This window comes from Suricata suricatta, chromosome 10 (assembly GCF_006229205.1).
Source record: "Suricata suricatta isolate VVHF042 chromosome 10, meerkat_22Aug2017_6uvM2_HiC, whole genome shotgun sequence".
Lineage (NCBI taxonomy): Eukaryota > Metazoa > Chordata > Mammalia > Carnivora > Herpestidae > Suricata > Suricata suricatta.
In genome coordinates, this window is record NC_043709.1 from 103,027,845 (window position 1) to 103,040,026 (window position 12,182).

Genomic DNA, 12,182 nt, shown 5'->3' on the forward strand with positions numbered 1-12,182 from the left:
GGGGGGGGGGGGGGGGGGACAAGAGAGAGATGGAGACAGAATCTGAAGCAGGCTCCAGACCCTGAGCTGTCAGCACAGACCCTGATGCAGGGCTCTAACTCTCCCTGAGCCAAAGTTGAATGCTTAGCCGGCTGAGCCACCCAGGTGCCCCTGTTCTTTTTTTTTTTTTTAAGTTATTTATTTTAAGAGAGAGAGCATGTGCACAGGAGCAGGGGAGGGGCAGACAGAGAGAATCCCAAGCAGGCTCTGCACTGTCAGCGTGGAGCCCAGTGTGGGGCTGGAATTCATGACCTGAACCCAAACCAAGAGTTGAATGCTTAACTGACTGAACCACCCAGGGCACACCTCTCCTCTGTTCTTTTTAGGAGTTATTTAGTATTTTATAGAATGGGTGAGCCATAATTTAATAGTGGATACTGGATATTTAGATTGTTTAAATTAATTGTATATTGTACGTGTGCATTATATGTACAATTGTTGATGCTGATGACTCTGTAGTATAACTTAAGAGTCTTGTTACAGGGTTGAAGGAAATACATGGTTTTCATTTTGATGTGTATTACTAGAATGCTGTCCAGAAAGGTAACAGCAATGTAAACACTCACCACAAATGTGGGTGAGGTCTGACTTCTCCGTGCCATTGCCAACTTGTTTTTTAACCTTTATCTGATTGGCAGTCAAACATTTCTTGCAGTGTATTCTGTCCGTCTCACTGGGAGATGTTTTGTTATGATAGCATTCTTTTGAAGTTGATTTAGAATTATTTTAGGTGGAGCTTGCATTCTGTAGTTATTCTTCCTACTACTTACTTTCTTAGATCTGTTCATCTATTTAGATTTCCTACTTGCCCTTGAAAGCAGTGTGATTTTGCCACCCCTCTTAAAAGAATCTGAGTGATGGCCAGTAGACTATATATTTCTTGAGGGTAAAGAGAGTATAGTTTTCTTTATATCAAAGCAGTTCTGGTGTGTTGCAAGTAGGGAGTAAATGGTCTTTTTAAAACCTAAATTGGATTGTATTCTTTTGCTGGGTGAAGTGCTTCAATTCTGTTAAAAATAACCTTTTCAAAGTCTTTGTGAAATACAAACTTGAAAAATTGCAGCATAAAATTGTCATCTTGGGATATGTGCTTTATCTCCTCTTTTAATTCTAAAATGAAATAAGGCTGATTGATATCCCAGCACCTGTTTATTAGGAATAATTAAACTAATCTATTTAATAAGTACATTTGACATTCCGTTTTGGAAATTAAGGAATGGATGAAATAGAGGATTTGTTTCATGTGACCCATGGTTTTGATTTTTTTTTGTTTTGGAGTATACCATGTGTTAGAGGGGTTGGATGCTGTTTTAAGTGATTATATAGCCTGACTTAATCAGACGTTTTAAGTGTCCAGACAGAAGGAAATGTGAAGTTAAATTCTGGAAACCTCCAGAATGTCTTCAGTCATGGGGAAAATACCTGTGGGAAAGGACACTTGAAGTTTTTCGATGTAAAAGTGCAGAAAAAGATTTTTTAAATAGCTGACTTACAGTATTACATTTTCTTTTTGGACTTCCGTATTTTCCACAGAATGTACTAGAAAATAAAGCGTATAAAGCACATGGTTTTGAAGAGACAAACTTAATTACCTTATTAAATATTTGTTATCTAGGCCTTTTGTATGCATTTTTTTGGTTAGTATATTGCTAATTATTTTTCACTGGCAGCATATTCACTTTAATCCTATATGCCCTGAAATCTTTTATTTAGTGAGCATGTATACATAATTGTATCTATACATTCCTTGGGTCAGAGTAGAAAGTGGTGGTAGTAAAAACTGTTTAGCATGTTGGAACAAGAGGGTTACTTATATTTTCTTGGAATTTATTTATATCCGATTTCATCCAGAAATGTAATAAAATATAAGGAGGAAAAGTAGGAAGCATAATTCAATGACTAAGAATAAAATTTGGATTTGAGTTTTCTTGGCAGAAAAGGTAAAAATGGAAATACGGTAAAATACATAGCACTAAACTGGAAGGAGGAATAAGACCAATTTTCCAGGGGTAAATCTTTTCTTGACATATTTTAAAGATCTGTTTAAATTGGAAATTACATAAAAAGTTGTGTCTATTTTTAATTTTTGTTTTTATTTTTTGTTTGTTTTTGCTAGAGGCCCTAACTAAAGGGCTAGGACTAAGCATTAGCATTTCAAGCCAATGAAAAAAAATTTTTTTTGGGATTTGGTTTAAATTTGGGCTGCAGATGTGTTTTTTATTTGGCTAACAGATTTTTTTTTCTTTAAAATATTTCAAACATTCAGGAGAATACAGAGACCAATATAATTAACATTCATATATCTATCATACAGCTGTCTTAAATCTTAACATTTTCTCATACTTTTTCATTTTTTAATTAAAAAATTGAAGTTGAAGCACCTTTTTGGATTACATTTCAGTTTCTTTACAGAAGTAATGATTATCATGAATTTGGTGTTGATCATTCCTTAATGCCTATTTTTATGTAATTACTACATAGAAATACATTTATATACAAATCATAATGTTGTTTTGTGTATTTCCAAACTTGATGTAAAGTGTTCCACCTGTTCTGTAACTTGTTTTTCATGAAATGTCTCTTTTTTTTTTTAATGTTTATTTTTGAGATAGAGAGCGAGCCTGCGTGAGAGTGTGGGAGAGGCAGAGAGAGAGGGAGACCGAGGATCCAAAGTGGGCTCTTATGCTGACAGTGTAGAGCCCAATATGGAGAGCCTGATGTAGTGCTTGAACTCATGAACTATGAGGTCATGACCTGAACCGAAGTTGGGGGCTTAACCAACTGAGCCACCCAGGTGCCCCATAAAACATGTCTTTCAGACTCATATGAAATTGTTGATACATTACCATTTTTGATCTACAAGAATGACAGTTTCCTGTGGTTCAACCTAATTATAATCATCACTTTTATCTGGGGTATGGTTACATTATTATATGAGTACATCCATTTTTAATTTATCATGTTGATAGGTATTTAGGCTGTTTGCAATTTTTTCTCTTTTAAAAACAATGCTGGGGCACTTGGGTGGCTCAGTCAGTTGGGTGGCTGACTTTGGCTCAGGTCATGATCTCATGGTTCGTGAGTGAGAGGCCCATGTCAGGCTCCCTCTCTCTCTGACCCTCCCCTGCTCACACTCTGTGTGTGTGTCTCTCTCTCAAAAAAAAAAATAAACATTAAAAAAATTTAAAGAAAAAAGTATACTACATTGAACATTCCTTTTTAAAAAAATTTTTTTTGGTTAACATTTATTTATTATTGAGAAACAGAGAGAGACAGAGCATGAGCATGGGAAGGGCAGAGAGAGGGGGAGACACAGTATCTGAAGCAGGCTCCAGGCTCTGAACTGTTAGCATAGAGCCTGATGAGGAGCTTGAACCCATGAGTGGTGAGATCATGAGCTGAGCTGAACTTGGATGCTCCACCCAGGCGCCCCTGAACATTCGTGATTAGGAATCCTTGTGCACATATTTCAGATCTTTGGCAGGTTTTCCAAACTGCATGTTGGAAGCCATTAATGGGTTCTGAAATCAGTTTAGGAATTAAAATAGGTTAGAAAAGTATTAGGTTGTATTATGGGCAGTATGGAGAAAATGTTTTGTGAAAATTTTGTTTTTGTGTATGTGTATCTATGTGGTTACTAAGTGTTTTAAGTTTATTAAGAAAATTTGTTTTAATGTTTATTTTTGAGAGAGAGAGCGTGAGCTGGGGAGGGACAGAGAGAGAGGGACAGAATCTGAAGTAGGTTTCAGGCTCTGAGCTATCGGCACAGTGTGATGCAGGGTTTGAACTCACAGTGAGGTAATGACATGAGCCGAAGTAGGACACTTAACCAACTGAGCCACCCAAGTGCCCCTGTGGTTACTAAGTTTGAAATGAAGTGAAAATTACCCAGAAATAAAGTTATTGGGTTGGAGGTTATGGAGATTATGGGAACTTTGTGCCATATAGTGTCAAATTGTCCTCCAAAATTGTGCCACTTTTTTTTTAGCATGAGACTATGAGAATTTGCTGTTTCCAAATCCTTAGGATCCATGGCATTGCCAGGTTTTTTGTGTGTTTACAAATCAGATGAGATTATTACGGAAAGGATATCACATCATCTTTATTTTTTTGATTAATTATGAGATTGAACATGTTTCAGATGTTGAGTATGGGGAATGTTCTTTGCATGTAGTAAGCACTTAGTGCATTTTAGCTCTTCCTCCTCTTCCTACACATCCAACAAAGGGTTTTGAGCTCCTACTTTGCATCCAAACCATGCTTGGTGTTGTGAAACAAAAATGGATTCTAAAGGCTTTCTGACCCTAAGAAGTTTCACTGTTCAGGAGGGGAAGACAAACATGTAACAGATAAGTGCAGTAAAACTGTGAGAGGCGCTGTAATAAAAACATTAATAAGAATTAAAGAGTTAGTGTCAGGAGCCTGGGGAGGTCAGGGAAATTAATTTCTGCCCCTGAACTTCTTATGAAGTTTGAGTAGTAATTCCCTATTCATTTATTTGGCAAATACTTTCTTGAATACAGTTACTGTGTGCCAGTTGATATTTTAGGTGCTAGGAACAAGACAATGTTCTCTCAGGGGCTTTCATTCTAGTGGGTAAAGACCCATAGTAAACAAATAAAAATCTGACAGACAAGTGCTGTGGAAGAGATTAGAAGGTTATGTGGTAAGGAGTAAGTTGAGTTAGGAGGTGCTTTAGATTGTGTGGACAGGAGGATTCTTTGAGTAGGTGACTTTTAAGTTGAGATCAACATGTGAAGGAGTCCACAATGAGGATGATCAGAGGGATGAGCATTCCAGGCTTTGGGAAACCTGGTGACATAAAGCCCTTTGAGCTTTTGGAGTGTTAGAGGAGCAGACAGGTCAGTGTGACTGGAATGTAGCGTGCAAAGGGGAGAGTGGGACAAGAAGAGGCCAAAGGTAGGGGCCAAGTCATTTAAGGTTTTGTAAGCCAGGGTAAGGGTTTCCTAGTTGTAAAGTTATTCGAGGGCTCAAAACAAGGAGTGCCTTTTGATAAAGATCACTGTGACTACTGTGTGAGGAGTGGATTCTGGATTCTAAGGATAAGGAATGGGGATAGTTGGGTAAGGAGATCATCTGTTGTAATAGGACAGGTGAGAGGGATTTTATTTTCTGGCTGAAAACAGAAAGTAATAGAAATGGTAGATTTGGGCTGTGTTTTGAAGACTGAATTAGTAGGACTTGCTGATTGTATTAGGAGAGCTCTTATTATTATATGTTCTTTGGTGCCTAAATAATGTTTTATAGGTATATGTTGCATCACATATCACATGGTAGTAATTGTGAAGAGTAATTATTATGTAACCATTTTAGTAATATTGTATCTAATTTTGAGCTTTTTATGCTAGATAGGATTTGAAAACATTGGGTAGACTCTAGTAAAGCCTCCAGGAAATGATCAGAACTTAAAAAATGGGTCCTTTTGGAAAAGCTTAATGAATAAGAATTATTTAACCTGGCTGGATTGGTCAAAGTTGAATTAATAATAATGATTTGCAGCAAACTTGTGGATAGTACCATTTTGGAAAACTAAAATAGATGATGTCTTTTGATATTCACCCTGAATACAATTGACTTCTAGACTGTAGGGACTATTAAATATTTGAAGAAATGCTTGTAGGAGAGCCTCATCTTTGGAGACCTATAAGAATCTATTGATTGGTTATGTAAAGAATTGAACCCATCCCATATTTTGAATGTTGGGTTTGATTCTTTATATTGCTTAATGAGAGAAGAATAGATACTGGTTAATTATCATTATTTTCATACTTTTGCAGTTCATTACGTGATTATAAGCTAGGGCTTCAGCCATTTTGTTTAAACACTAAATTTATACTTAGCTAACCTTTTTGTATACTGTGTGTACCTCATCTTCCAAATAAAAAAATGGCAGGGAGAAATGCAGAAATTTAATGAAATGGCATTAAGTGGCTTTTAAGTTAAAATAAATTAGTTTATTTTTGAGAGAGAGAAGGAGAGAGAGGGAAGGGAGCAGCAGAGAGAAGGAGACACAGAATCAAGCAGGCTCCAGGCTCTGAGCTGTCAGCACAGAGCCCATCATTGGGCTCAAACTCCCAAACTATGAGATCATGACCTGAGCCTAGGTTGGGTGCTTAACTGATCGAGTCACCGAGGCCCCCCAAAGGTGTCTTTTTAATACTTGTTTGTCATTAGTGTTTGTTATGATCAGAAACTACACAATCTGGTGCACCTGAATAGCTCAGTCGGTTGAGTGTCCGACTTTGGGTCAAGTCATGATCTTGCAGTTCATGGGTTTGAGCCCCGCGTTGGGCTCTGTGTTGACAGCTAGCTCAGAGCCTGGTGCCTGTCTCCATACTCTGTTTCCCTCTCTCTCTGACCCTCCCCACTCACGCTCTCTCTCTCTCTCTCAAAAAATAAATAAAACATTAAAAAAGTTAAAGAAACTACACAATCTCCACATGTGACTGTCACTACTTGGAGTGTGGTATTTGTCTAGGCTTTCTCACTAGTGATCCCATTCTATCATCAACCTCACAGGGTATGATTTAAGTTAATTCTTGGTGCTTTGCCTCTGTTAGCTTATTCAGTTCTCACAACTATGCAGGACGTAGAGATTGTAGACTTTTTTACAGATTAATTTGCTTTATGCCATGGACTTTTGAAGTTGTTAAAAGTTAGTATATTAAGTCTTCAGATTCTGAGGGCCAGTAGTGCAGTGTCTCTTTGTATTAGTTGGGACACAGTGAGTAGGGTGTGAAAGTTGAAATCTAGTGGCATCAGTTTCTAGTTCTATAATTAGATTATTCAATAGTACAGGACAGACTGCCAAATACGTCCCAGGGTTTTTGTTGGCTTCCTCTTAGGTGAAAGTAGCCAATTTCAAAGTGACTTCAAAGTTGTATACTGAAACTGTTCTATTGTGGTCTATCATTCCACACTGAGTTATGCCTTTGAAGTTGGTGCATAGTTAATGAGGTTTCTGATATCAAGTTCATGCTTTTCCTTCAGTAGAAGGCTGAGTGGTACAAAATGTTCTCTACATGGAAGTATTGGTATGTTGTGTCCCTCATTACCTCCTCTTTCAGACTTCATTGTGAAGTAAAATATAGTGTATACAAATCTGGACAACTAATGGATGGGATTATTTTTTAGGATGGAATAGTTTATTTCATAAGTTGGACCAGTAAGGATATTAAAGGTACTAGATTTTCTTTTTAACCACTATCAAATGAAGTACTAGATGTATGTTACTTGACTGGCTTGTCTTTACAGAATTTGGATGGAAGATTTCTATCACATTAGTTGCAGGGAAAGTGGTTGATCTCTTAAAAATTAATACTTACAGAACGGTACAGTGATGGGGGAAAAGAGTCCCCTGGATACTAGAATGTTGTTTCTTGCTGGTTACACGACATTTATGCTTTGTGATCTTTGTGAACGTTATGTGCTTTCTTGAATGTATGTTTTACATCAAAAAAGTTTATTAGACAAAGAGGCAGTGCAGTACTGTAGTGTATTTTTCTGAATGTATGGCAGCCTTGATATCTTCACAGTTCTTAAAACTTTAATTTGGTAACTTTTTCTTTATTTAATAGTCTGTGGACTTTATGGCTATAAGCTGAGCATGTTTTTTTGAAATATACTTCTATTTTCTTTATTCATCCAATTTTTAATGGTAATTTGACTTACAATTTTTTATTTCTTATCATTTATTCCCCAAGTAGGGATCAGTGAATTGAGCCTTTTCTTTGCTAATATTAATCATTTGTTAATAAAGTTGTAGAAGTAGCATAGATTAATAAGAGCATCAGGAGTGAGATAGAGTAGATTCAAATTCTAGCTCACCAATTACTAGTTGTGTGTTAGTCAGATTGTCTTGCTTTATGTCCTCATCTATAAAGTGGGGATTGACAGTACCCATCTCATCTCTTGAGTTTTAACTGAGTTAATCATTGTATGTTATTTAAAAGACGCAGTACCTGGCATATTGTGAGCACTAAATAAGTTAGTTGCTATTACCATTTTTCTTACTGTGATAAAATATGCATATGAAGTTTACTATTTTGATCATTTTCATTCATTCATTCATTCATTTATTTATTTTTGAGAGGTAGAGCACAAGTAGGGGAGTGGCAGAGAAAGAAGGAGACAGAATCCGAAGCAGTCTCCAGGCTCTGAGCTGTCAGCACAGAGCCTGATGCGGGGCTTGAACTCACAAACTGTGAGATCATGACCTGAGCCAAAGTCGGATGCTTAACCGACTGAGCCACCCAGGTGCCCCATTTCATTATATGTTTATACTACATTTTGTTTATCCATTCATCTGTCCCTGGATGCTAGTAGACTTTCCATGTTTTGGCTATTGGGAGTATTGGTGTGCAAGCCTCTATTTGAATCCTTGTTTTCATTTGAATCCTTGTTTTCAATTTTTAGTATATATCTAGGAGTAGAATTGCTGAATCACAGTAATTTTATGTTTAACTTTTTGAAGAACTTTGAGGAACCTGTTACTGTTATTTTTATCATTATTGTCGTCATCATTTGGTGAAATGTACTGATGAGAATTTTTTTTAGAAATTATTATCCAGGTGCTATTAGCATTAGTGGTACGTTTGTTTTATCAGAAACTATGTGCATGATTTTCCACTCCTGCATTGAAATTTCTGGTGTGACGTATTATGTATAAAACTGGGGAGCTAGACTTGCCTGCTTTTTCTCTTTTTTTTGAATTAAACTTTTCTGTTGGAGATAATTGTAGGTTCATGTGCAGTTGTAAGAAATGATACAGAGATACCCACATACACCTTGCCTAGTTTATCCCAATGCTAAAATCTTACAAAACTATATCTAGTGTAATATTATAATCATGATACTGACATTAAGATACAGGGCAATTTTTCTTTTTACTTTTAAAATTTGGTTTAGAGAGGGGGGAAGGGGCAGAGAAAGAGAATCTTAAGCATAGTCCCATATGGGGCTTGGTCTCTCTACTGTGAGATCATGAGCCAAAAGCAAGAGTCAGATGCTTAACTGACTGAGCCACCCAGGCACCCCAAGATACAGAACAATTCTGTTACTCCAAGGATCTTTCATGGTACCCTTTTATGGCCATACCCGCTTCTCAATCCTGTGCCTTCCTCAACTCCTGACAACCACTAGTCTGTTCTCCATTTCTCTATTTTTGTTATTTCAAGGATGTTATAAAAATGGAATCATACAGTATGTAACTTTTTAGGATTGTTTCCCCCCAATTAAAAATATTGTATATGTATATAAAATTTACTGGTTTTTTTTACTACACATTTTTAAAATGTGCAATCACGTTGTACATTTTGTGCAGCCATCACAACCATTTATCTGTAGAACTCTTTTCATCTTGCAAAATGCAAACTATAAATTAAACAGTAACTCCCTGTCCCCCTGGCCCCAGACCTTGGCTAATATCATTCTACTTTCTCTATGATTTTGACTCCTTTAAGTTCTCTCATACATGTAGAATTATATAGTATTTGTTTTTTTGTGATTGGCTTATTTCATTTAGCAAAATGCCACAGTTCATCCAGGTTGTAGCATGTGTCAGAATTTCCTTACTTTTTGAGGCTAAGTAGTATTTTATTGTATATATAGACTATTAACTCATCCATTGATAAGACAATCGGGTTACTTCAGTGTATCAGCTGTAATAAGTAATGCTGTTATGAACATGAGTGTATAAATGTCTCTTCTGGACCCTGCTTTGAATTCTTTTGAGTGTATACAGAATTGCTAGATTGTATAATGATACTATTTTTAATTTTTTTGAGAAACTACTGTTTTCCGTATCTTGCCTGCTCTTTTAAAATTGAGGACAACATAAAAATAAAAAATAACAAAATAGGTGAAGTAATACATCATACTAATATAAACTGTCTTGACAAGCCCAACTTATGATTAAATATAAATAAAATTTTAAATCCTTTTCTTTTTTCCATTTGTCCCCCTAGAGAATGGGACATTCATTCATTCAAGAAACCTATTAAATGTCTCCTGTGTATCTTGCAATTTGTGTTTCATCAGTGAACAAAACAGAAATCCTTGCCTTCATGCAACACGCAAACTATTATCTTTTTAAAAATACATTTCCTAGAATAGAGTTATAGTTCTAGACCTGAAGTATCAAACAATTAAGTTAGTGATTTCTTCAGGTAGAAAATATTGCTTTTGAGGTACATTTAAGTAACCTTTGTGCTTTTAAGCAATGTAATAATTTTATGCAGTGTTATTTGAAGGGAAAGTGAAGTCTAAGAAGTGGGAATTTAAAATTTTCTAGTGAGTTTCCATTAGGAAGGCAACCTGGTGTTGGTACATTTGCCTGGGAGTCCAGAGAACTGGATCTAAGTTCCAGTCCATCATGTAATATTTGGTGCTCTCCTGGATTCTTCGCTTTTCATTTTCGTCCCCTCTCGTTTCTCTACATAACTTTTTCTTTCTTTTTAAAGGATTTTGACCACCGTTATTAGGCTAGTAACTATGTTAGTATCACTTTTATTACTGGTAATACCCAGTGCTATTTTCAAGCTTATTCTCTTTTCTTAATTTGTGCTTCCTGATATCAACTGAATATTTGTTACTTCAAACTTCATTTCTAAAAAACAAACTCATTACTGTTCCCTTTAACATTCCTTCATCTCAGTGAATGGCATTCTCTAAATACACTTAACTGCCTCAGCAAAAACCCTGAGTCATCTGTCTTTCAATTCTTCATTGACCCTCATTTAATCAATCATCCAGTGTTGATATTTCTCTCCTGTGTATATCTTGAATCTGTCCCTTATGCTCTAATTTCTGAACAGACTTTGCTTTCCTTGTTTGCATATGCTCTTTGCACAGAATACCTTTCATCTATTGTGACTGGCAACCCCCCCTCTATAAAACCTTCAACATTTCTTTTGGGAGAAAGTATTAGTACTTCATTACTTTTTTTAATTGTGAAAAAAATTTACATTTTAACCATTAAAAATGTTTATTTTGAGAGAGAGGGAGAAAGTGAGCACCAGTTGGGGGAGGGGCAGACAGAGGGAGAGAGAATCACAAGCAGGCTCCACACGTCAGCACAGAGCCCAGAGTGGTGCTCAATTTCCTGAATCATGAGATCATGCATGACTTGAGCCAAAATCAAGAGTTGGACACTAAACCGACCGAGGCCCCCACATGCCCTCATTCTAACCATTTTTAAGTGTACAGTTCGTTAAATACATTTGCTGTATTGTGTAACCATCACCACCATTTCAAGAACTTTTTATCATCCTAAAAAGAAAATATGTACCAATTAATAACTCCCACTCTCTCTTTCCCATACCTCCTGGTAACCTCTGTTTTACTTTTAGTCTCTATGAATTTGCCTATACTAGTAACTCATGTAAGTGGAATCATACAATATTCGTCTTTTTGTGTTTGGTCTGGTTTATTGACAAATGTTTTTTTAATGTTTTATTTATTTTTGATAGAGAGACAGAGCATGAGAGGGGGAGGGGCAGAGAGAGAGGGAGACACAGAATCTGAAGCAGGCTCCAGGCTCTGAGCTAGCTGTCAGCACAGAGCCCGACGCAGGGCTCGAACCCACGAATGTGAGATCTGACCTGAGCCGAAGTCAGAGGCTTAACCAACTGAGCCACCCAGGCGCCCCTGGTCTGGTTTATTTAGTACATAGTACATAGCATAATGTTTACAACATTTGTTCATGTTATAGCATGTATTAGAGTTTCATTTCTTTTTATGGCTGAAGAATAATCCGTCTTATGATTATACCACATTTTGTTTGTCTTGTCATCTCTTTCAGCTTTTTGGCCATTGTGACTAGGGCTGCTGTGTAGATTCGTTCTCTGCCCCCCTCTAGCTTTACTGAGGTTTACTAAATCATATATCATTTGGGAGAACAATAGGATGATTTGAAACATATGTGTGTGTATATACATGCGTACACACACACACACACACACACACATATACTGTATTGTGAAGTGGTTACCACAGTCCAGTAATTAACACATCTATCATCTCACATAGTACCTCCCCTTCCCTTTTTATTTATTTATTTATTTTGGTGGTAAAACACTGAGATTTATCCTCTTAACTTACAACGTTAAATATGTGTACAGGTA

The 12,182-nt window shown here is 36.5% G+C and overlaps 1 protein-coding gene and 1 pseudogene across 3 annotated transcripts in view; one reads left to right on the forward strand and one right to left on the reverse strand.

Moving 5' to 3' along the window:
- Positions 1–9,154, reverse strand: part of LOC115305337 — a 12,213-nt pseudogene extending 3,059 nt beyond the window's left edge.
- ADIPOR2 (adiponectin receptor 2) overlaps positions 1–12,182 on the forward strand; it is a 134,224-nt gene that overhangs the window by 54,301 nt on the left and 67,741 nt on the right. The gene's annotated exons all lie outside the window — the stretch shown is intronic.